We start from the raw sequence: 26,487 nt of genomic DNA, 5'->3' as shown, positions 1-26,487 counted from the left end.
TTTATTTTTTGAGAGTGGGATGATGGGTTATAGAAAGTTTTCATATGAAATATGTATTTACAATAGATGCACAGATTAGATAGTGTGGTATGAGTGTGAAATTCATGAAAGGGCAATATTCATATTTTTTTTTTACATCTCAATAAAAAGAGAGGAGAAGGAAATATGAGCTGCAGTAGGATGAACTCGATAGAGAAAAAAAGGGGATTCCTAGCTGTGAGGATTATTTAACAATGAGTAGTAGTAATGCTGGAAGTTGGGAAATCTTTGCTTTCCCTAGTTTTTAAAAACGAAGACAGACTCACGTTGACTTTTGGGATACGAAATGGGGATACGAATTTTGGGATACGAAATGGGGAAATGGCCTAATCACCCCCCCTTGGGGCTTTACTGTATTCCCATCCCAGGAGCATTTGTAACTGTGAGGGGGCTTTCAGCTCTGATGATGACTGAAGGGGCCACTGACACAGTGCGTGCGTGGTGATGGATGGAAAGCATCCTGCAGGGCACGGGCCATTTCTGACCCATTTCTGCCCTTCCTAAAATGAACTCTGCAAGTGGGAAAAAATACATTAATATCTTTTATTTACTCCTAGGAATGATATGTTTGTGTGTTCACATCTGTGTGGGGTGTGTTGTGTTGCGTGTGTTTTTTTTTTTTTTTTTTTAAGATTTTATTTATTTATTTGACAGAGACAGAGATAGCGAGAGCAGGAACACAAGCAGCAGGAGTGGGAGAGGGAGAGCAGGCTTCCCACCGAGGAGGGAACCCGATGTGGGACTCGATCCCAGGACCTGGGATCACGACCTGAGCCGAAGGCAGATGTTTAACAACTGAGCCACCCAGGCACCCGCGTGTGTGTTTAACATTAGAGAAACAACATAGTCCAGTATTTAAGATCAATCTCTCTGGAGCCTACCATCTAGATTTATATTCCACTGAGGTACATATACTCTCAGTGCTTCTGGGATAGTAATAGTACTTTCTTCTACATTGTTGTGAACATTAAATGAGAAACATTTGTATTTATGGCTTACATATTAGTAGTTATTATTACTATTTTTCTGTGATCTTAGATCAACCTTTCTGCACTCTAACAAACTCTATTCCTTCCATCATGTTCATTTCCTGTTTCTATAAAAGTGTGGACCTGAAGAAATAAATTATATTTGCCCAAGGGTACTCAGAAGTTGAACACAGGAAACTTTTGAATTCTTTAAAAAAATTAAAGTATCCATGAATGCTCAATTCTAATTTCAAACGTACCTATTTTTTGATAGGTACATAGTGATAGATACTTTTGGGGATTATAATTTCCTATAGTATTTATGACCCAAATCCAAGTGATGGAAAGTTTTAGAAACAAGTCTTCATGTGTTTACAAATTACTCAGTATTTTTAGTTTGTCAAATATTTAAGTCACGGTAATTCAATTAAATGGGCATAATCTCACATTGTTTTAGTAAAAAGTGTGAATTTTTTTTTAATTTTTGAAATGAAATTCACCTTTATTACTTTGTATACCCACATAGTCTTGGGATTAATTTGAGAAATGTTTCATCAGACAGCATCCTTTGTGTTCTGGACAATAATTTTGCTTGGAAATGAGCACTGATGCAGTACTAAATAGTTTCAAGCCTATTAATAACATCCTGTGGGTCCTAGTAATTTGCTGAGCAACCTTTTGCTTAATTGTAATCAGTCATCAAGTGTTTTATAAAGCTACCTTATCCTTAAATGTGTGCTAGGTATTGTGAGGGTACTGGTGAAGCGTGTGGCATAGGACCAGTCCTTGTGGAGCTTGATTTCTAATTAGGAAGAAAGCAACACTGATACATGTCCATTCATTTTCAGGCAGATAGATACCTTTGTGCATCTTCACTGCTCTGCATGATGGGTATCTGGCAGTAAATAAAACAGACTAAAGAAAAGATGGTGCTTAGTTTCTAGATTTGGGAGACAAACAATAAAATAGAATATTTAATACCAGTCAGGGATGAAGGTTATAGAGAAAACTAGTCTCTGAAGGGTGCTAGAGAGAGCAGGGCTGAGGATGTTCCAATTTTAAATAGGGTGATCAGTAATTTACATTTGAACAAAGACCTAAAGAAGCTGAGGAAGCCAACAGCAAGTAAAAGATTCCAAGTTGAATAGAAACTAGCAAAAACAAAAGCCCATGAGTGAGAACTTGGCTGGAAAATTCTGGGGGAAGCATGGAGGTCAATATAACTAGAAGTGAGTGAGTAAAGGGAAGCTTAAGTGGGATATGAGTCAGAGGGGGCTGATCATATGGTCTACGTGGGCATTTTAGGACTTGGTCTTACTGAATGAATTAGAGTCATTGGAGGGTGTTGGAAGAAAGATTGATCTGGGGATCTGATCTGACTTAACAGTTTTATAAGGATTACATAGCCTGCTGTGTTGAGTATAACATTGCCTTCCACCTAACCCCTCACCAACAGCCCTATTACAGGAAACACAGAGACCAATGAGGAGATAAAGATGATAACTTAAGACAGAGTGGTGGCTGTATACATAGGCAGACACGGTGAAATTCTGGGTATATTTTTATAATCAAGCCAACAAGATTTGCTGTTGGATTCCTTACTGGACAGGAAAGAATGTGTAGTCACAGATTATGGCAAGGTTGTTAGGCCTGAAGTACTGGGAAGAGAATTTTTAATCAGTTGAGATGGGACAAGCTAGTACAGTAGGTTTGGGGAAGAATATTATGAAGAGTTTGAAGTAAAGTATGTTATGTCTTAGCTGTAGGTTTGGTATCAAAGTGAAGATGTCAAGTAGACCATGCATATAGTCCAATAGGTTGCAATTTAGGGGATAGGTCAAGGATGGAGATGTAAATTAAGCTGTGTCATTTGGCATTTGAAACCATAAGATTGAATGAGAACCCCAAAGCAGTGAGTGTAGTGAAGAGTGAGTATAGAAGAAAAGGTTCCGTAGATTTATCCTTGAGGTACTAGAAAGATACAAGTTTGAGGAGATGGGGTGGAAGAAGAACGCAGACTGAGGAGGACTAGGATGAAAATAATTTTGTTCTGGAAGCAGGTAGGAGGTGGAAGTGAAGGTAAGAGCTTGTGGAAATTATATCCTAATTGCTTTTCCTTTATCAGAAACTAGCAAACAAAGTTATCAGCTAAGGAAAAAGAGACAGATGTTTTAAATTTGAGGAGAGGGGCGCCTGGGTGGCTCAGTCATTAAGCGTCTGCCTTCGGCTCAGATCGTGATCCCAGGGTTCTGGGATCGAGCCCCGCACTGGGCTCCCTGCTCCGCGGGAAGCCTGCTTCTCCCTCTCCCACTCCCCCTGCTTGTGTTCCCTCTCTCGCTGTGTCTCTCTCTGTCAAATAAATAAATAAAACCTTTTAAAAAAATAAATAAAAAAAATAAATTTGAGGAGAGAGAGAGAGCTATAGTCTACTAAGAGCTTGAGAAAGTGAGCAGATAGGACCATATCATATGACTGCTACAAACCCTTAAGAGCTGCTTGAGTTTTGTGAGAAGAATTTACATCAATGTCAGTCAGTATGATTGTGTGGGTTTTTTTCCTAGTGATGTTAATCTGCATGCATGTAGGTAAAGTGTTTTGATTAACAATTGGTACCTAACAAACCACTTCAATACTTAATGGCTTAAATCCACAGCAATATAAAACCACAACAATCATTTTTTTTTTGCTCACAGACCTGAAATTTTGAGCAGACCTCAGAAAATATTGCTCATTTCTGTTCATACTTTCAGAAATATTGAGCTGTGGTGGTTTGACTGGAATTAAAGGATCCATTTCCAAGGTGGTTTACTCAAGACTGGCAAGTTGATGCTACCAGCCTGCCAGGAACTCAGCGGGCTGATGGCGGGGTCCTAGGTTCCTCTCCATGTGGGCTTCTCCACAGAATTACTTGGGCTTCCCCACAGTGTGGCAGCTGGCTGCTGCTTCTGCTTCTGCTGCTTCTTCTTCTTCTTCTTCTTCTTCTTCTTCTTCTTCTTCTTCTTCTTCTTTTTTTTAAGATTTAATTTTCTTGAGAGAGAGAAAGAGATAGAACAAGCACAGGGCAGAGGGGCAGAGGGGGAGGGAGAGAAAGTCCAAGCAGACTCTATGTTGAGTGTGGAGCCCAACATCGGGCTCGATCTCACGACTCTGAGATCACGACCTGAGCCAAAACCAAGAGTCAGATTTGGCAGCTGGCTTCTAAGAGCAAGTATTCCAAGACACCTAGGTAAGAGCTGCAAAATTTCCTGTGACCTAGCCTTAGAAGACTAAGAATGACACTTCTGTTGGTCAAGTAAACCAGAGAGATCATCATCCAAGATTCTCTCAAGGGAAGGAAAATTGGACTCTACCTTTACTGGGGGCAATATATGGACCTATTTAGTCTACTACACAAGAATTTGGCAGGGATTTGGATTTAGTCAGGTTTGGGTTTTTTTTCCAGATGAGTATTATGAGGAAAATTAAGACAAGAGTATATTCTCAGGGTAAATTATAAAGAAAAATTGTGGAATTTAATAGAGTAAGGTAGGGAATTAACACAGAAACAAAGTGTTGGCTTATGAAAAATTGGTGGAACTAATGGATTTTCGATTCCAGTGGAGTTGAACAATGGTTGGAGAAGAATATGAATGGGAGATAGCTGAAATCTGGGATGTGATGCTTTCAGTGATGAGTGCTCGGACTGAGATTGTGGATGGGTTCTCATGGGAATGATGGCAATCTCTATTATGATCATGGGTGTGAATGGATATAAAAGACATTTTTTTAAAGATAATGCTATATGATGGAGTAATATTTGTACTCTGGACATTCCGAGAAGATTGAAGTGAGTGTGGTAGAGGGCAGAGAATATCTCTTGCAGGAGGAAGACATAAATCTGTGCCTTTAAGGATTTTAAAAGGAAGAAAAGAACATGTGTTTTAGGTAGGAGTGAAGGTATAGATACAGGAAAAAGAGGTACATGTTGGTAAACATACTACTTGATTAGTGGAAGGTGTCTACTAGAGAAAAGACCACTTGGAAGACATTGAAAATCATCAAGAGCTGTTTAGATTTCATGACATTAGATATGAGACTTCAGGAATTTTTCCCTAGCAGGAGAATAGCACATTGAAATTGACTTCTAAGAAAGTTCCAACTAAAGTGGTTAAAAGAATGGTTATGAATTGACACAATCTGTGGATCAGAGATCAAAACCTTCAAAATTGTGTGAGAATTTGAGTATCTGTAAAGGGGAGGAGTGATGAAGAGGAAGAGACAGATAAGAGAAATATTTTCAAGAAACATCATGTTTGAACATAATTATTGACTGAATAGGAGCTTAGGTAAAGAAAAAAGTGAAAAGTACTTAATGTTTAGAATTCTAATTGACCAGGAATATGGTGATATAATTTGACAGTTATATGAAAATTGGTTAAAAAAAATATCTGGAATATGTTTAGTTTGGCAAGTGGTTTGTCTGGGCAAAAAATGCACTTCAAATTTGCAATGCATTTATTAAAATTTACTATGCCCTGATTATTGATGTGCTTATTTTTTACCTCGCATTATTTCAGAAAAATTTAAAGCAGCTAATAAAGATCTGGCATATGAAATATATTATTTAGCTGGTGTGGTATAAATAAACACAAGTAAATGGCATATACATTCCCTCAAGGAATTTATAAATAAAATGAAGGTATTTAGAAAGTATTTGGAAGTGTTTACATTTCAGGTAAAAGGACAAAAGCAATTAACATGCTATCTGACATATATAGTCAGATACTCAATACATTTTTTTAACTACTAGTACATGGCAGGAAATGAATATAAAATGTCATTACAAAAATAAAAACAGTTGCTACCTTCATGGACATTCCAGTCCTACAGAAGCAATCAATAGCAATCACTTAATTACAAAAACACCATATTTCATTATTTCTAATGTGCATTTTTTCCATTTTGACATCTCTGAAATTGAGATGTATCTTATAATTCACAGAGTCTTGAAATTATAACTGGTTGTGTTTTCTCTTTCTTGGTGAGTGCTTGCAGTAACAGTGTGTCTTACATTGATGGTATCTTTCTAATAAAATGTAATACACTAAATATAAAATAAATGTAACATATTTAAAAGAGAAGTGCAGAGTGTTCCCACTCCTTGTTTTATGGGATCCAACCTTGTAGTAAGAGGAAGAAAGGGGCTATGAGAGAATCAGAAAGAAGGAAGAGCCCTTCCCTGTGGCGTAAAGGAAGGCAGCATATTGGAGAAGTTGAAAGGGGGAGGGGTCATTGAGGCGAAGAGTAGAAAGCAATGGGGACCCTGTTTTAGAAGAATCCAGAAAAACTGGAAAGGTGTAGACTTAATACCCTACAGGGTATTAAGTATTAAGTATTTTGGTGTTTTTCTTTAGAGAAATGGAAAATTCCTGATGTGTCTTGATTTATGGCTTGATAAGATAATATTTGTGTTCAGCCAATGTGTGTGGAGAAATTAATGGAATGAATGAAGAAAAAAGAGATAGAGGGGCGCCTGGGTGGCTCAGACAGTTAAGTGTCTGCCTTTGGCTCAGGTCACGATCCCAGCTGGGATGAGTCCCACAAGCCCCACATTGGGCTCCCTGTTCAATGGGGAGTCCAATTCTCCCTCTGCCCCTCCCCCACTCAGTCTCTGTCCCTCTCTCTCTCTCTCTCTCTTGCTCTCGCTCTTGCTCTCGCTCTGCGTGCGCTTTCTCTCAAATAAACTCTTTTTAAAAAAAGATAGAAACATGGGAATAGCAATGGAAATTGAGAATAGATGAGAAAAGTTTGGCAAAAAACGAAAAAACACATCTGTAAGGATTAGTTACATCCTACTTAACTAGAGTCATAAATGGACATTTACCAACAAAGTAGATAAAATTGAAATTTGCCACTCCTCCAGAATTTTGTCACTACATATTTGACACTGGGTCATCAAGGAGTCAAGTGGCAATAAAAATAGATATAGCACCAGTTCTAAAAGAGATTATGGGAAGAGAATGCCCATGCAGACAAATGTGTAAACAAAAATGTATGTAAGGCATGCTTTTGGAGTTTCCAAGCATGTTTCTATATAGTAGGACAAAGATGTCAGTACCAAAACAAATTCATTAACTACTATAATTTAAAAAAAATGGAGTACACAATATAGTCATAATGGGCTGAGAATATTTGGCGTTGGGTATGAGTAAAAGTAGCATTTCACATTCTTTGACGTTTAACCTTACTATGTGCCTGGTGTGGATTTAGAACATTGCTTGGACTTTTTTTTTTTTTAATGTAATTCTCCCAGCACCCTAGGCAGTAGGAACTATTATAGTCTCTTTTTTGCATACGAATAAACCGAGTAACACAGTTAATCATAATAAATCCTGAGTTGGGGAGTGGAACCCAGGCAGTCTGACTTCCCAGGGCACACTGAAACTGTGCTTATGAGATGAGAGGTATGACTACAGCAGCTGACCCTCATCATTCACACACTGCATATTTGCTACACATCTACTTTGTTCTGGTCCTAGCAGTAGGAACTGAAACACAACTTCTGAGGAGACAAAGTATCTGCTGAGAATCTCACCATGTAATTCTTCACCTCAACTCTCGTAGATTTCAGTCATTTACCTTTAGTTTTGCTGTAAGGTTTTGGATTGTGGTGCCATGTAACAACGTGATTCTAATTTAAGTAGCATGTATTAGCCTCTTAATGTTACTATATATATTCTGTTTTATAATGCAATTGACTGAGGAAGGTTGTGTTTTGTCTCATTTTTTAGCCAGCAAAAATATACACCCCTTACTTTCCCAGACTCTAGAGCAACATCAAATTAAATTAAAGTGTGTTTTATTTTGTTTAGTTTCTCTGAAACTCTCTTCTTGCTGTTAATAATAATAATTACTCTTTCTTAGCTCTCCGATCAGCTAGTAAATTTCACCAGTTGATCAAATTGGGCAAATGGGATGAAACAGAAATCTTAGTTACATTTATACTACTTAAAGTCCTACCATAAAGTAGTGTTCCTTTCAACTCCTTTAGTTTATACTGTGTAAGAAATTATGTCCTCCTTGCACCATTGCTGTATAACACATGTATGAAAAAACAAAAAGCCTGCTGTCCCAGTAGCCTTATCTGTTGGGCCGAAATAGTCAACACAGGCTTTCAATGTATTCCCAATATTTTAGACATTGAAAACATATCAGTGCAAAGGCAAATTGCATGGAGTATTGCTTTGCATTATAGGAGGATGTTCTAAGAAACCTACAGTGCTAAGTATAAAATACAACAAATTCTAAGAAAAGAGTGGGCAACAGGATGGAAAATAACCTATTTAGTGTTAGGCTGGTACTGCAATAGATCCTTGTCTTAATATAATAAAGATTTAAGATACATTTTTAAAAAGATTTTATTTATTTATTTATTTTAGAGAGTGAGAGCAGGAGTTAGTGCGAGCAGGGGGAGGGGCAGAGAGGGAGGAAGAGGGAGAGAGAATCTCAAGCCAACTGGGCGCTGAGCACAGAGCCTGAGGCAGGGCTTGATCTCAGGACCCAGGTTATCATGACCTGAACCAAAACCAAGAGTCAGAGGCTTCACGGACTGAGACATCCAGGCGCCCCAAATACATTTTTATATAGATGTGATAATACAAATATCATGTTGCTGGTTATTGCAACCCAAAATGCACAGAGAAGACCTTTATTGTAAAAATGGTTCACCTCATGCTCCCCTTGTATGCCTTTTTTGGGTTTAGTCTTTGAATATTTCCTTCCAGGACTTCTGATACATTGCGGTGATCCTTCCACATTCTCTCGGCCATTTCCACTCGGTATCAACGTCTGGTTTGGTGTAAAGCTGTAGTCCGTAGCTGTTCAACTGCGGAAATAACTATTTTCTATCCAGGTGGTAACATAAGGCTTAAAATCTTGTTAGTTCAAGATATCTTTATTGAGCACCAGCTGATTGCCAGTCACCAACTGTTCCATGTACTCACAATAGATCAGTGAACAAAACAGACAACTCCTGTCTCCTGGAGCTTACACTCTAGCGGGACTACACAGCAAAGAAACAACAACAAATTAATGTGTAGTATATCAGATGGCGTTAAATATGGTAAAGTGCTATAAAGAAAAACAAAATTAAGGGAATAGAGAGCTAGAGGCAGAAGAACGATATTTTATGTACGGAGTTCCATAAAGGCCACTCTGATCTGGTGACATTTAGAAAGAAACTTGCGAGCAGTATGCCATATATATATATATATATATATATATATATATGGAGGAAGATTTTTCAGGCAAAGGAAATCAATACAGTCAAGATTCTATAGATTTTTTTCTAGCAATAACAATAACATTTACTCAGTTTTTCATGTCAAGCGTATGAGAAATACTTTTTCATTATATGAAATCTTATGCCCTAGAGCGAAAAAAAAAAAAGATCTTTTGGTGAGAAAAATTCTGTTCCTGGTACATTTGTCTAGAGATAGCCTAAGCAGAAGAGACTGTGTACTCTGTAGCCAGAAGGCCTCAATTCAAATCCTATTCCAGACAGTCACTAGCTATGTATGTCCTTTGGGTAAGTCACTTGCCAGTCTGTGACCCTTTTCCCTGAAGTGTGAAATGCGTAAACTACGCCCACCTCAGAGGTTTGTAGAGAGGATTAAATGAGATAAAGCAGGCAAAATGCATACCACTGTCCTTGGCAAACTGCAAACTATTGACCACTTTTATAATGCCTCCTATTTTATAACCCTGATTCAGATGTCCTGGTCCTTGGTGATTTACCCAAACATGGGAGTGGCAGTTATATACTAGAAATGCCTTCCCATTACTCTGTGGACATTTCTGAAGAAAAAAGAATCTGGATTTCTGAACTGGAATTCTAATTCTAATCTGTGCCTCCCAAGCATCTGCATAGACTTGTATCTGGAGTCCAAAAAGGGGGCACCATATTTGAGAATCCTTTGTGTTTGAAATGGTCTTGCTAACATCTTTACATCATGTTAAGTATGGAATCATCCAAACAATTTAATTTAATAGAGGATAAATTCATCTTTTAAAATGTTTCTTCCTCAAAACGTACGAATAGATTATATTTTTTTCAAAATCATTCTTTAAATAGTACAAAAGTGCACTGAGCATCTCTACTCTGCAAAACATTAGTTTTTATGCAACTTGGATCAACTTTGTGAGTTCTCAAGACCATCTCATATATGGATTCCATATTCATTGCAGCAGATTGATAGGACCTTGGTAAATATATAATAGGACCATTATATATTTATAATAGGACAAATAGTCAACACATACATGAACCTATTTCATCTAACCATTGGTGAAATCAGGAAGAAGTAGAGATGAATTGGTAACACTCATCGTATCACATGTCAGACCAATAAATTTGACCAAACATCATAGTTAGGATGATTCTTGGAATCATTTATATGGATCCAACTCGGATTAGCCCTTGGTTTGAAGGAGTTAATAGTATACCAAGAACATGAGTCAATGCCTGGTCTTTGCTAACTTTAAAAAGAAATATAGCACAATGTTTATATATTCTGCTTATTTGAAAATTTGCTCCATTCACTTAGCACTATGTTACTGATCCAAAGACCATGGACGTGGGCATGCTCAATGTGGACAGTGCATGTATTTACTCAATTCTTCTTTTAGCAGCTTTGAAAGGGGTACATTTTTTTTTTAAGATTTTATTTATTTTTTTTACAGAGAGACACAGCGAGAGAGGGAACACAAGCAGGGGGAGTGGGAGAGGGAAAAGCAGGCTTCTCGCCAAGCAGGGAGCCCCATGTGGGGCTCTATCCCAGGACCCTGGGATCATGACCCGAGCTGAAGGCAGACACTAAACGACTGAGCCACCCAGGCGCCCCAAAAGGAGTACATTTTTGACCTGTTATGCCAAGTTGGCTCATCTATCTCACAAATCATCTTTAATTCACAAATTAGAGATACTGGAAATAATTACAAGTCCTTGGGAACCATCACAACCTCCTCTATCAATTAAGAAAGAAGATTTGTACAGTGAAAGGATTTCAGATAATATAATACTTTAGTTAGTTTCGCTTAAAAAGTTAGACATATGCAACTAGACTTTGAAAAAAATGAAGTGCTTCAATCACGCATCCAAACATTCAAACAAATTACACTCGTAGCTAAATTCAGGGTTCCTAAGGTAAGATCCTCTTTTACATTCTGAAACAAGTGTGTAGTTGAAGTAGTATATGTTTTTTAGTTGGAGATGATGCTTGCTTTTACAAAAAAAAACAAAAAACAAAAAAACACTTTTTTAATTGGTACACTATTTTTCAGAATAAAAAGTATTTTTCCTTCGGTCCTTGAAAGCTGGTTGAAAGTGCTATAAAAGAAGTTAGCTTTATTTTTATTTTGAAATTTTATCATGGTTATGTGTGCATTATAAGAAATCACCTAAAGGGTATAGAAGGGTTCCTAATGAGAAACAGTCCTCCAACTATTTTTTTCTTATTCCCACCCTCAATCCCCAGGACCAATTTTTCTGACCATTTCTGTTTTCATTCTCCTATAGGCTATCTTCCTAACACTAGCTTTGTTTATATCTCCATTTCTTAATTTCCAACTTGAGACAATGTCTGTTTGCTTCCTAGGAAAGACAGAATTTACTTCATTCTATTTCATCTTCCCTCCCCCAGTCGCCTCCCAAAGTTTGACAGTTTTATCATTACTTTGAGAACTTCCATCCGTTACCTTGTAAATTTGAATGATTTACATACACTTCTACTTATCAAACCAGCAATTCCAGTCAGTAGTTTAACTACTTTTCTCTCCACCTTTCCTCTTTCTCATTTTTCTGATTTACTTTAACTTATTAAGCTGGTTAGTACATTCTCTTCTTCACACCCAAGCAATTCTTGCAATTTTTGTCCATTGGTTGATTTTTAAAGTTGGAAACCAATTTACAGTGTTTATATTATTATGACCGTGTGAATATTGTTCACTGCTAGAGAAAATAGGATGAAATTTCCTTCCTTAAAGATCTAATGCCATGATGCTGGGAACACTTAAAGAAAAAAAAAATATTTCTAGAATCAAAATCACCTGGATTCTTATTTTCTACACACCATTCAAGAACCAAGAATCATGGTGCATTTTATTTGGGCTTACATCTGGACCATAGTATTTTGTCATCTGTTTTATTTTCTTGAAAACTTTGTCTTTCTCAATGTGTATTTATCAAAATCTTAAAGTTTCCATCTTTTTATGCAATTGTCTTTCTTAAAGCCCCCCCCCCTTTTTTTTCATGGAGGCCTCTTTCCTGAGGCCCTAATTTGGACCAGCTCATTTTTAGACTTGACATATAGCCATCGGCCCAGACTTGCATTAGAGGATTGCCTGGATTATAGCCTCCCTTCCTGGGATCCAATATTTTCCTTTTATGATTTATCAAATATTTTTTTCTGTCCAGTAAAGGATATATGGGAGCTGAATTGCCTTTCTTTAGCCCTCACATTTGAGTAACAGTTTGTCATGACCTAGAGTTCTAAATCAAAAACATGTTTTCTCCTACGATTCTTTATTCTTTTATAAGCTGGTATTGCTGAGGAGAATTCCAATTCCAGTCTTAGTTTTATTTGTTGTTTTTTTTTAAAGATTTTATTTATTTGACAGAGAGAGACACAGTGAGAGAGGGAACACAATCAAGGAGAGTGGGAGAGGGAGAAGCAGGCTTCCTGCAGAGCAGGGAGCCCAATGAGGGACTCGATCCCAGGACCTTGGGATCACGACCTGAGCTGAAGGCAGACGCTTAACGACTGAGCCACCCAGGCGCCCCAGTTTTATTTGTTTTAATAAGCTGTTTTATTTATTCAGAAAATTGCAGTACCTTTATCTTTGGAGTTCTTAAATTTTCACAAGGTTAGTTGAAAAAAATTCATTGAGGACTGGGCATTTGAATTATCAAAATCTATTAACTCTAAAGACTTCTAACTTAAATTCTCTGCTATTATTCTTCTGATGACTGGATAATTTCTTCTCAGATTTTTTTTTTTTCAATTTTCTTTTTTCTAGAACTCTTTTTAGTAGGACATTGATGCTCTGTGCCTACCTTTTTCTCTCACAGTTTTTGTTAATCTTTCAGTCCTACCGAATGGGACAGAGTACCCCGCGCCCTTTTCCTCCTCCTTTTTAAATCAAATTTTTAATATCTAATCACCTAAGCAGACGAATTGTATTCTCTAACATTTTTGCTTTCCTTTCACATAGCATTGTGTTTTTGTTACATTAACCTAATATCACCTCTGATTTCTCTGTTTATGTAAGAGAGGTTTTTGCTGTTTGCTCCTCTTTTGTTTACTGAATTACTTATCTTTTTTAGCTTCATAATCATCTTTTCTATTTATCTTGGTGTTTCTCTTTGATGCTGTTGATTTTTCACTCATTTGGCGATCTTATTTACCTGTTCATATTTAAGAAAAAAGAATGGTTAGCAGATATGGGTTTCTTTGGCAAATTTGCAAACATGCAAATAGTTCTATTCATGCCCCTCCCTTCAATATGCTATAAGACTTGTTCATATGAGTAAGGTGGGTCAACGGTCAGGCTCATCAAAGATTTACCAAGCAAGGTGCCTGGTATGTGATTACATGTCACATGTCAGAATAATCAGAACTGTATTCAGAACTTCAGTATACACACCAGCCTTACTGCTGCTCTCTCCAGATATCTCATTGAATTTCTTAAAAAAAAAAAATGTCTTGGTTTTCTTTTTTTTTCCCCCCCACAAACACATATAGGCTACCTGGAAGCACTATGCTTGACAGAACCATCTTAAATACTGACTCTTAGATGATCATTCTCCTTCTACGTCATCTCTGCCCCTGAGCCCAAAGCCACTGTAGTGGTCCGGCAGAAACATTGACTGTCATCTCCCAGAGATGAGAGACTTTTTGTAGCAAATTCTGCTCTGCTCATTGATTTACACACTTCTGTCTACTTTCAGTCTCCCCAAACCTAGTTGGAATATCTATGATGATGTTGATAACCACCTGTCCTCTTTGGTTCTCTGTGTTTTTTTAATTTTATATGTTTCATGTCTTTTTATTCATAAAGGCCTCAGGAGGAAAAGGGGATTGATTCATTTCCTCAGTATATCATCTTGAATTAAAAGTCAAGAAAAGATATGCAAATTCTGTTTTCTAAAAACTCATCATCTTGAAATAAATATTAATGATATGCACATTTAAAATTAATAACAATGAAACATTTCTTTCTTTTCCCTAAGAGAATTATAACAGGTTATCTTAAAGCTCTTGTGAACAAATGATAAATTTTAAGAGAAGGCCAAAAAACAGAAATTCCTCTAAGGTTTTCTTTTTTCAAGATGGAGACGTGCCCATAGCCAGTAAATGGACATGATATTTGAAGTTCAAAGGCTGAGTCATGTTTCAGGGTTAGAATATGAGGATCTTAAAGATGAGTGTGTGTGTGTGTGTGTGTGTGTGTGTTTCCCCTTTCTTTTAGAAACTAAGATACTGTCCATGTTTCATTGAAAAGATTTAGCCAGGATTATAGGATTTATGAAAAAAGGGTGCTTTATTGTTTTACAGGAAGCTTTTTATCTGAATCATCAGTATATGGCTTGTTACTTATCAGTTCTGTCATCCTGGGATCTTTTTCCCCTAGAATTTATAATATGATAGCTCTTATTCCTAAAGGGATATAAAAAGTGCAGCTTGATGAGCTGCTTCTGTGCTACTGAATACCATTTGGATTTCCAGTTTTACACTGTAGGGAAAAGGGCCATTAACTCTTTATTGAGAACTCATTTGGTACACAGGTATTAATTTAATTATTCCTTTATTGGAAGCATGGTTGGAGGCAGTTAAAAAGTTACTGATTTGACTTGTTTCTGGTAGTTGCATATATCTGATATTTTATTATAATCATAAATGAATTATGAATGATATCATAATGTATTATATTGTATTATTTTATAATTAAGCTATAAAATCATTCTTGTTTTAGTAGTGATACTATGATAAATTACTGCTAAAGGTCATGGTCCATAATAAAAGATACCCATTTTTTTTCTTTCAAAGAACTTACACACATGCCAAGATTTTGTGATAATTTTCTCATTTTAACTACTTAAATGTATAATGGAAATCATCTGTATCTGTTCCTCAAGAAGGTTCAGAATTGCGATATTAGGAAGTAATGCCTGTGCAAAGTGATTTCTAAATAAGGGCTATTCAAATGTCAGATGAAACAAATTCTCTGTATTTATAAAGGTTTATTTTCTCTGGAAATCATACTTGTAAACAATTTGCATTATCGAGGGAGTCAGCAATTTGAGGCTCTACTTTGTAGAAATACAGTGAGGATGAAACATGAAACTGTACATTCATTGGATATACTGTAGTATGAGCTAGAGAGGAAATCTGTGACCCAAAATTGGGTGCATATGTTTAGTTATTGCAGATATATGGTTATGCTTTCACTCTATAGCAATAATTTAAGGTTTCACCAGTGTTTCCAATTGCATTCCACTTCTTAGAATTTATGTCAAAAGTCAAAGGTCATGATTTTCAGCTATTAATCTTTCCTGTCTGGAAAAACAATCCAAGTGTGTTTTGCTGGAAGGGCCGCTTTAAGCAGCTGACTGTACGGTACCAAAGTTTACAATGTTGCAGTTTATGTAACCGATCTCACTTATTTAAGGTTCGATGACAGATCTTTTTATTTTGTTTATCACCAAATAACAATGCAAACATGTCATGAGGCAGCCTTAGGCCTGCTGTGTGGTCACTGAAAGCAGTATTTCTAAATGGATTTTTTGGTCTCAGTCTCTTAAAACTTTTTAAGAGCATTTTATTGTTATAAAGTCTCTTAAAACGTACTTAAAGCATCTTACTGTCAGATGCAAGTATGGAGGAAAAAATAAGCTTTTTATTTACATAAGGATGAGAGTAAATCACTTTGTTTTCTTGATGATCAGTTATGTGTTTAAGCAGAAAAGCTATGTTATTACAGTATTTTTGTAGACAGCAGTTTAGGAGAAAAACTGCAAATGGTGTCATGGTGAAATGTGTTACTGGAAATTGAAATTCCAATTTTAAAATTAGACAGGCATTTTATGTGTTTATCACATTAGAATAATTAAGTTTGTCCTGCAGATTAGAATGTAAACTTTCAGCAAAAGTATACTCTTGCTATATTTTAGTAACACAAATGTTATTATGAAAGCACTGTAGGGTTTTGGGCTTTTCTGGATAATTATGAGTAAATGATCATTTTGTAATGAAATCATCCTCGGCTTGTGACTCTCAACTGATTTTTCCATCTGGTGTTTGTCATGTAAAGATGTCCATTCAGCAGTATTAAGCAATTTGAAAAATACTAACCAAACTTCAGTATTTACAGAGGGTCCTCGTTTGATATGGTGTTCCCAGATTTCTCTCTTTCATATTTATATTCATTCTCCCTCTCCTTCTCTCTTTGGAGAGCATTTTCTTCTTAGGAGGGCATAAAGGACATTTGGGTTTTATTCCTACTTCACCTTAAAAAGTTGAATTAGTGCTATCATTTTCTATCTCTTCTTTATTTATCTTACATAGAAAATATAAATACTGTTCTAAACAGATTTGTTCGTTGGGTCACATTGAGGTCTGCAAAAAATAAAGGCTATCAAACCATAGGACGTTTCTTTCTTTATCTCAATTTCTAAATTACCCTCTGATAATAAACTTTACAATAAACATCTCCCTTCTACCACTAACCCCACCACCAACTGTACGTACCCTTTTGAATCAAGCCTCCTTTTTATCCACATGATTAAGTGCAAATATCTAGTCTAGCCATATGCCAGAAAATTTCTTGTAAAGCCTTTTCTTTCCCATGTTTGAATCACCATTTCATAGTTAAACTATTCACAGGTCCAGTTTTCCAGAAAGTTTCCAGAATATTAAAAAGAAAAGAAAAGAGAAGAAACTTCACTGATTTAATGTTCAAAAGTGTCTTCTGTCAAGTTTTTCCTTGCTGGGTGTTTGCACTTGCCAGGCCTGTTGTCCTTCAGATCTGCCCTGCCCTTTCGCTCTGCTGTTTTATCTTGGAGCAGGGCTTGACTCCTGCACCATGGGTTTCTTAGGTGACTTTCGGCTGGGTTTTGCCATCAGAAACACTACTGAGGGTTTGGAAGGCAGGAGTGGGGAAGGTGGAGTGATTTCACTTCTCTGGCCTTAACAGTGCCTCCCCCAGTTGGCACTGTCTCTTCTACTGGAGGATCCCAAAATGGTTTCGGTGTCCTCCATGAGAACATGGCCTTGAGCCCCAGTAACATGACTGGCCCCCGTCCCTCAGGTGTAGACACCTATCGTTGCTAATGCACAGTTAGCTCTCTCATTCTGGCCTGGGGTGATGCCTCCCCTGCACAGCTTTTGGGCCAGAGCCCATACCCTAAACCACCTGGCCAGGCCTTTGAGGTGAGGCGCCCCAGCACTGTGAGTCTGAGGAGGGGAGGAAAGGGAGGGGCCCAGGAGCATTGGGATTTGTGTGATAGGTGGTGTGAGCCAGACTACTTACGAACTCGTCCTCTATGCTGTATTGTAGCATGCTTTCCATGCTAGTGCAAGAGCCGCCAGTAAATAGGGTAACTGAATAAAATGTGTGGTATGTCGGATAGTGATATGTGCAAGAGATAACAAGAGAAAGAGGAAGTGAATTGAAACTGAGATTAGTTTTTTTAAAATGGTCATGGCAAATTTAGATTAAACAAAACTCGGTCTCGTGAGATTCCTCCTTAGCTGAGTCTTTTCCTCACTGGGGTGTTGCCTGGCACAAAACAGTTCTCAAACAGTTTTAACTTGAAAGTATGAATGTAAAGAAGGGAGTGATGGGTGCAGACTAGAGTGGTTGGCAGTAGTTTTATGGAAGAAACATGATTTCATTTAGTTCTTAAAGCATAGAGAGGATTTGGAAAACACTACTTTTCTGTAAGTATCCCTAATTAAATCAGTATTCTTCTCTATTTCATATCATATGGAACCTTGGTAGAGATGATATTAAGGATGAGCTGCATGTCTCTTCCTATTACAGCGTCACTTAGAAAGCAATGATTTATTTGCAAGTTGAATATATTTGTGTCCATGTATGTGTATGTAAAAGTAAAGAGGAAGTGAAAATTTCCGATTACACATTAATTCCCCTAAATTCAATCCTGCTATTTCAATTACATTTACCTCATTTTTAATTTTGCTTTATAGAAATGTATATTTAAGATATCGGTCTGTTTCAATAAACTCAAAATTACTTTCTAATTTGTTTGGTCTGTTGGAATTTTATGTTCATTTCTTCATTCAGCAAATACCTACCGAGTCTGAAGACTATCATAGTTTCTGAAGATACAACAATGAGACAAGGATGTCTGCCTTTATGGGCTTACATTTTAACAGAAGAGGTGGGGGAAAACAAGCAGGATAAAAATGTAAAATGTCTGAAATGTTCAATATTGGTAAATGATAGAGAAAAGAAATAAAGCAGAGAAGCTAGATGGGAAGTGCTTGTGTGAGTGCTCCAGTTTGAGATTGATTGGTCCAAGAAGGCCTCCAAGAAGAAGAGAAGGTTTCAGTAAAAAAGTGATGAAAACAAAAGTGACAAGGCCTGCATGTGTCTGAGGGAAGAGGATTTCAGGTAGAAGGAATAGCAACTACAAAGCCTGGCAGCGGGAAACACTCCCTAGGTGACTTTAGCACCTGAGATTACTACCTTGCTGCAGGGAGGATCTGAGGTTAGGTTTGGTTTCACTTTGGATCATTTCCCATGGTTTTAGAAAAGCAGATTCATATCACAAAAAGCTAATGTACCAAGATACCGGGGAAATTTCCAAAATCAACTTTTCTCCAATGTGTTCAACTTTCATGACCTTGATATTGTTTTCAATATTTTCCCAGTAAGTTTTGGTTTTTAAAAAATGATGGGCAAAGTAGGCAAGCATTTTGCATGGACGATTATGACCCAGGAGTTGGCGTTTAAGGTCAGTATGCTGAAGAGAGGATAAGAAAGAGAATGTGTTCAGTTTTCTAATGTTAATAGAAAAGTAATGCTCAGATATATCAAGAGTCACACTGGGAGTTTGTAAATTCCACAAGAATGAAAATCTTGTAGGTAAAGATTAGAAATCAGGAGTAAGATAAAGCCAAAAGGGTGACATACTTATTTTAGCTCCAGAGAGAAATGAAGCAAGACTTGGACCTCCTCTTTTGACTTTTCAGCTGGTGCATATCTCTGCTAATCGATGAGTTCAGAAAAGAAGAATTAAAATAAAACCAAATTCCAAAAACGTGATTACTCAGTGAGAATGAAAATGCCTATGTGGAAAATATTTCAAATCAGACCCTCAGAAAACAAAAACTCTGAATTTCCAAGAAATGCTATGCATGTTGGCAGGGTGAACACAGGCACACCCCAGATCTCTGAACTAACATATATGAGGTGTTAATGACCCATGGATTAGCATCCACACCCGCCTTCAGCATAAAGAGTGATTCAAGGGCCAGTCCATTGCGAATACCATAGCCAATCAGGAAGCTGAAGGATTATCACTGAATGACCCAAATTTAAAAGTGGCAATATGATACACTTTTGCAAGAAAATGTCTCCAAAGAACTTCTTAAATATTCAGGTTTCATTTAGTTTTCTTTCTGAAATTTAGCAAGTACTTATAAAATAAACTACTTTTGATTCTGTGCCTATATCAAAGCATATTTGGTAAAGTTGCAAGAGGTATTTCATTATAAACTCTGCTTTCCTCTTCTAAAATTTTTCCTTTTGGGGCTTAGAAATTTCCGTGTCTGGTTTTATTCTTAATGGAAACTCCTTGGAAAAATGTGAAAAATCCATAGATCCAATAAATGCTTGGGAACTTTGGCGTGGGGACATGGAGGTCTGCTTCCGCTGTCTTTATCAAAAATAAATGCAATTTCTATTCTTGTTATAGCTCAAAAATAGCATAATAAACCACTTCAAGGTTCCCACCAGATTAAATCTCCAGGGAGAGAAGTATGTAAGAGTAACATCATCCAACAATATGAAAGGAGTACTGAGTCAGTTGGCATACAAAAAACTTTCATATGAAGGAGCAGGAGGTGATGGGTCTCAACGTGACAGAACTGAATCTAAACAGGGAAATCTGTCTTCCATTTTTGTCACCTCAGAACACAAAGCCAAATTGGAGTGACTTCATAGAAGAACAACAAAATGATTAGGGCACCAAGGCTTGATTTATGTGGAGAGATTAAAAGAGCACAGAGTAATGTATATTTTGGCTAAGTGATTGCTATGAAGAGCATGATAACAGTCTGCAAATATGTGAAAGATGTAACTGCCTCAGGAGAGGAAGAATCCTCTGGCAGGATGCAAATGGACAGCACAAAGGACAAAGAAAAAGTTTGAGTTAAAAATGAGAAGAGGAGAATGCTCTTCGTGAGAACTGACCCCATTCCTAGAAAATCAGTGAGTGTCCTCATTCTCAGGACATTTGAAACATTCTAATCAGGAGGCTTACTAAAGGAGCAGTTCCTTGCTGGTGTAATACTATGGAATCAGTGATCCTTTGAGTCAAAGGAAGAAAGCAAGCACAGGTGTGTGTGTGTGTGCGCACATGTGTGTGTGTTTGTGCGTGTGTGTTTGTGTGCGTGCGTGAGCACACACGCCACTCACATGGTACATGGAGTTGGGGAAGGAGAGGAAAGTCAGGCTAGTTGTACTTTGTTTGAAAAATTGACAAAGAAAAAAATAAGAAAAAGGAAAAATATTTCCCAGCTACATTGAAATGGAGAAATTTTTTAAACTTATGAGTAACTAAGGGAAAAAAAAAAATCTCCTATTGGATTTTGGAGATTGACCAAATATTAGAATCAACTCCCGAGGTCATGTTGCCCTGAATGACATCATTCAGAGGATGTAGGTAATTATGTCGCAGCTCTACTGCCCACACTTCCTAACCTCAAGGTTGGGGGGGTAGTCATAACTACTTTTGGAGTGTGTTGGAATTTTTTATTTAAACGCCTCTTATCCAACCATAATATAAAATCTTCTTTGAAGCGGTCTGTGTGTACCAGCCCGGAGTGGTGGTGCATCAGCCTTTGTAAATGCAGAGTAAACAATATTGATTTGGAGAAATGGGGAAAAGAGGTGTTTTCATTCTCATGCAGCCTTTCCCCGGCCCTCTGGCTCCCTTCAGCACGCCACATGCAGACACCAACACATGTGCTAATCTCTGAAAGGCAACATTTACAACCATTTTCCCTGGGAAGAAAATGGGGATAATCTTCCACAGAATTAATAAAAGGATGGGGGACGGAGGGTGAGAAGGAGCATTTTATCTCTCTCTGCCCTGCCCCCCCCCCACTTAGTTTTGCAGCTAACCAACAGGAAGGCTGTTTACCTCTAGCAGTAGGTCAAGTGCATAACCCTCTGCACAGCCAGCGCTCTGTGGAGTGACCAAGTGCTCCAGCTGCCATCCTCGTGAGACTGAGCACATCTGCTCAGAGATGTTTGCAGCATTCCCTGACCTGGGGCATGGGAACCTCAGAACATTTCCTAACCCAGGTCTCATTAGCTTGATACAATTAGATTACTGAAGAATGCAGTTGACGAAAGGCACATATTATTTATAATTTCCATTAGCAGTAAAAATTGTTCCAGACAAAATTTCATAAGGCCATCTCATGTCATTTGTCACACGATTAATCTCACCAAAGGGTGGGGGTTGGGGAGGGAATGGCATAAAAGAATCATAGGAAATGTTTCCATGCAAAATAATTGATGTACTTTTTTTTTTTTTTTAATTTCCTTTCCTTTAGACAGGACCTATTACTACTCTTGTTTAGCAAGATTGTGCCTGTGTGTGTGTGTGTGTGTTCGGTTAATGCTGTGTATCATTTTTGACAAATAGATATGATAAAAATTGTAAAATATTAGTTATCAACTTGTGAATTTTTATGAGAATGAGCTCAGGGATAAGTAATTACTGGGTTGACGTTTACAGTTTAGGTTCTAAACTGTCATTAACGACACTTAAAAGTAACACATTGGTTGAAGTGGGAGGTAAGTGAAGGATCTGGGTCCGAAGAGGTAGTTTCCAGTGTTATTGATCTGTGTCAGGTACTTATGCTCAGTCCCCTTGCAAAAGACCCCCAAAAAATCTTTCCTGTAGTTCAGTTTTCCCACTTGTATATTTAGGTAGTTACATCAAACAAACACTAAGAATCTGTGTAGATCTAAAGTCATTTAAGTTAATGGCTAATGATTAGATGAGATGAGGTGAGTACAATTTAAAGTTTTATAAAAAGCCTGGTGACGGGTGTTAAAGAGGGCACGTATTGAATGGAGCACTGAGTGTTGTACGCAAACAATGAATCATGGAACACTACATCAAATAAATAAATAAATAAATAAATAAATAAATAAATAAATAAATAAAGGAAAAAATAATAATACAGTGCTAAAAAAATAAAGTCATACAAAGTTTTTTTTTTTTTAAAGATTTTATTTATTTATTTGACAGAGAGAGACATAGTGAGAGCAGGAACACAAGCAGGGGGAGTAGGAGAGGGAGAAGCAGGCCTCCCGCGGAGCAGGGAGCCCGATGCGGGGCTCGATCCCAGGACCCTGGGATCATGACCTGAGCCGAAGGCAGACACTTAACGACTGAGCCACCCAGGAGCCCTAAAGTTATACAAAGTTATATATATATATATATATATATATATATATATATGTAGACTAATATATTGCAACATGGATTCTTAGATTCTTTTTAGGAGAAAGCCAGAAATAATTAAACTGATTTTTTAAATATGTACAGCAAATAGCAAATTAAATGGACAAAATGAACTTCCTCTCATAGCTGATTTCTTCCCTTCTTTAACTTTAGTGCATACTTATGAGAGGATTCATTATTAAAGGATTCTAACTATGGTAAAAAGGGTAAAAAGAAAGAAAATGTTCTTTTTTTGCTGGAATGATCCAAATAGACTCTCCACTGTACAGTGTTCTTGAGGAACAAATCCAAGCTAGTTTGGACTATAATAAAATATGGATATAAGGAATTCAGAGGTCACAAAATAGTTTATTCTCAGTTCTATGATTCTCCCTAATGGAGGGCCCAGATCTATTTTCTATTTATAGAGTTCCACATCATACTTATACTAAGCATGTGGATTATTCTTTGATGCAGAAATTGTGGAAAGAGAACATCAAATAAGGTTTCTCTTTGCTTTTTGTTTTAATAATCCTTTAATAAAATAAGGACATTTTACTAGGAAAAAAATTGTTATGGTGGCTGGTAAATTTTAATGTCGTAAAATACAAACAATTATTCTACATCATGGGTTCAAACACATTAATTAATTAATGTATTTATTAGTTCACTCATTTACCCACTAATTTAATAGACACTTATCAAGCAAATACAATTTGGCAGATACTCTTGGGCATAAAGATACAACAGTTGTGTAAATAAGTGCTGGGATGAGATACACCGGGAGCTCTGGGAATCCCAAATAAAGACACTTAACATTTATTTTTAATATTAGGAGGAATTTTCCATGGGGTGTTTCTTTTAAGCTGAGCTTTAACAAATAACAGGGTTTAGCCAACTGGAAAAAAAAATGATGCAGTGGGAAATGAGGTGGTGGTTGTATGGGGAAAACGATGCACAGAGACCACAAGGAAAGTGTTCCAGGTAGGGCTGGCTGGGTTGAAAGGCTTGGAGATATATATATATATATATATATATATATATGACAAATGATCCTCCAGAAAGGTGGCGTCAATTTATATTTTCACTGAAAGTACCCAAGAGAGTCCATATTCCCACAAGTTTTACTAGGAATAGAAATCTTTTTTTTTTTTTTTTTTTAAAGATTTTATTTATTTATTCATGAGAGGCAGAGAGAGAGAGAGAAGCAGAGGGAGAAGCAGGCTCCCAAGGAGCAGAGAGCCCAATGCGGGACTCGATCCCAGGACCCTGGGATCATGACCTGAGCCGAAGGCAGACGCTTAACCGTCTGAGCCACCCAGGCGCCCTAGGAATAGAAATCTTAAGATTTATTAGTTAAATACTAGTTGAGTGTCTTTTGGTCAATGCTATGGAGATTGTTGTCTACACAGGATTAACATGGATAAGATACAGCCTCTGTTCCCCAGGCACTTGTCATCCAGTTGAAACAAGAACTAAAGCAAAGAACAATAATAAATTATACGTATTAAGAGCACAATTGTGAAATGGACTCAAAAGCTGGTGGGGTGTGAGCGGTGCCTGGTGGCTCAGTCGGTTAGCATCCAGCTCTTGATTTTGGCTCAGGTGTGGATCTCAAGATGGTGAGATCAAGTCCTGAATAGGGATCTATGGTGGGCATGGAGCCTGCTTAAGATTCTCTCTCTCCCTTTCCCCCACCCCCCCAAAAACAACAACAAAAACTACTGAGGTGTCTAAGTAGTAAGGGAAATAAATAGAATTTGCTTAAGTGAGTAGAACAAATATCTACTCACTCAATGAAAGAATAGAGAGAGAAAAAATTTTTTTTTAAAGTAGGAAGAGTATGAACAGACTGTATTTCTGCATTTATGAGATTACTTTTCAACTTAATATGCTTGTTATAATCAAATTATGAGGGCAATTGCTTTTGCTATCAATGATCATTTTCAAGTTAAAATGTATTATGAAAGTGTTCTATGCCTGGCAATTGTGAGTTGTGACAATTTCTTTACATTTCCTCACCTAAATTCTTTATTAATAATAAACATGATTAGAAAGTAAGCAATGACTCATTTTCTAAACAATATTATACAAAAACTGTGAACCTCTTTTCACTTACCTATTTTCATAAACTAATGAAAGCATAAATCCCAAACACCTATATTTAAAATTATTTCAAGTGATAGAAAATCTGTTCTACATACAATGTTACACATTTACAGTTTCTGGCTTTTCTAAGCAGTCATGATTTACATTGAATTAAAAAAAAAAAAACATATTAGAATTAGAATAAAGATAGGACCTAACTTTCCAGAGCCACAAATTGTCAAAGTTTATGTGATTTGATGGACAGTAGACAAACTGTAGACAACTGTAGAATCAGTTAGATCCGAATTTGCATTAAGAGTCTGCATTTTAAAACATTAGCTGCCATTTGCAAATATCTTCTCCCATTCTGTTGGTTGTCTTTTGGTTTTGTTGACTGTTTCCTTTGATTTGCAAAAGCTTTTTATCTTGACGAAGTCCCAATAGTTCATTTTTGCCCTTGCTTCCCTTGCCTTTGGCGATGTTTCTAGGAAGAAGTGACATATCAGATAAAGGGCTAGTATCCAAAATCTATAAAGAACTCATCAAACTCAACACCCAAAGAACAAAGAATCCAATCAAGAAATGGGCAGAAGACATGAACAGACATTTTTCCAAAGAAGACATCCAAATGGCCAACAGACACATGAAAAAGTGCTCAATATTGCTTGGCATCAGGGAAATCCAAATCAAAACCTCAATGAGATACCACCTCACACCAGTCAGAATGGCTAAAATTAACAAGTCAGGAAATGACAGATGTTGGCGGGGATGCGGAGAAAGGGGAACCCTCCTGTACTGTTGGTGGGAATACAAGCTGGTGCAGCCACTCTGGAAAACAGTATGGAGGTTCCTCAAAAAGTTGAAAATAGAGCTACCATATGATCCAGCAATCGCACTACTGGGTATTTACCCCAAAGATACAAAAGTAGGGATCCAAAAGGGTACGTGCACCCCGATGTTTATAGCAGCAATGTCCACAATAGCCAAACTGTGGAAAGAGCCAAGATGTCCATCAACAGATGAATGGATAAAGAAGAGGTGGTATATATATACAATGGAATATTATGCAGCCATCAAAAGGAATGAGATCTTGCCATTTGCAACGATGTGGATGGAACTGGAGGGTATTATGTTGAGCGAAATAAGTCAAACAGAGAAAGACATGTATCATATGACCTCACTGATATGAGGAATTCTTAATCTCAGGAAACAAACAGGGTTGCTGGAGTGGGGGATGGGTGGGAGGGATGGGGTGACTGGGTGATAGACACTGGGGAGGATATGTGCTCTGGTAAGTGCTGTGAACTGTGCAAGACTGTTGAATCTTAGATCTGTACCTCTGAAACAAATAATGCAATATATGTTAAGAAAAAAAAAAAGAAGAAGAAGAAGGTAGCACGAGGGGAAGAATGAAGGGGGGGAAATCGGAGGGGTAGACGAACCATGAGAGACGATGGACTCTGAAAAACAAACTGAGGGTTCTAGAGGGGAGGGGGGTGGGAGGATGGGTTAGCCTGGTGATGGGTATTGAGGAAGGCACATTCTGCATGGAGCACTGGGTGTTATGCACAAACAATGAATCATGGAACACTACATCTAAAACTAATGATGTAATGTATGGGGATTAACATAAGAATTAAAAAAAAA

Source organism: Mirounga angustirostris, unplaced genomic scaffold, assembly GCF_029215605.1.
Source record: "Mirounga angustirostris isolate CCGP_5_RB_7025 unplaced genomic scaffold, mMirAng1.0.hap1 SCAF_3, whole genome shotgun sequence".
NCBI classification, from domain to species: Eukaryota; Metazoa; Chordata; class Mammalia; order Carnivora; family Phocidae; genus Mirounga; species Mirounga angustirostris.
The sequence above is the reverse complement of the archived record's forward strand: the minus strand, read 5'-3'. Positions refer to the sequence as shown.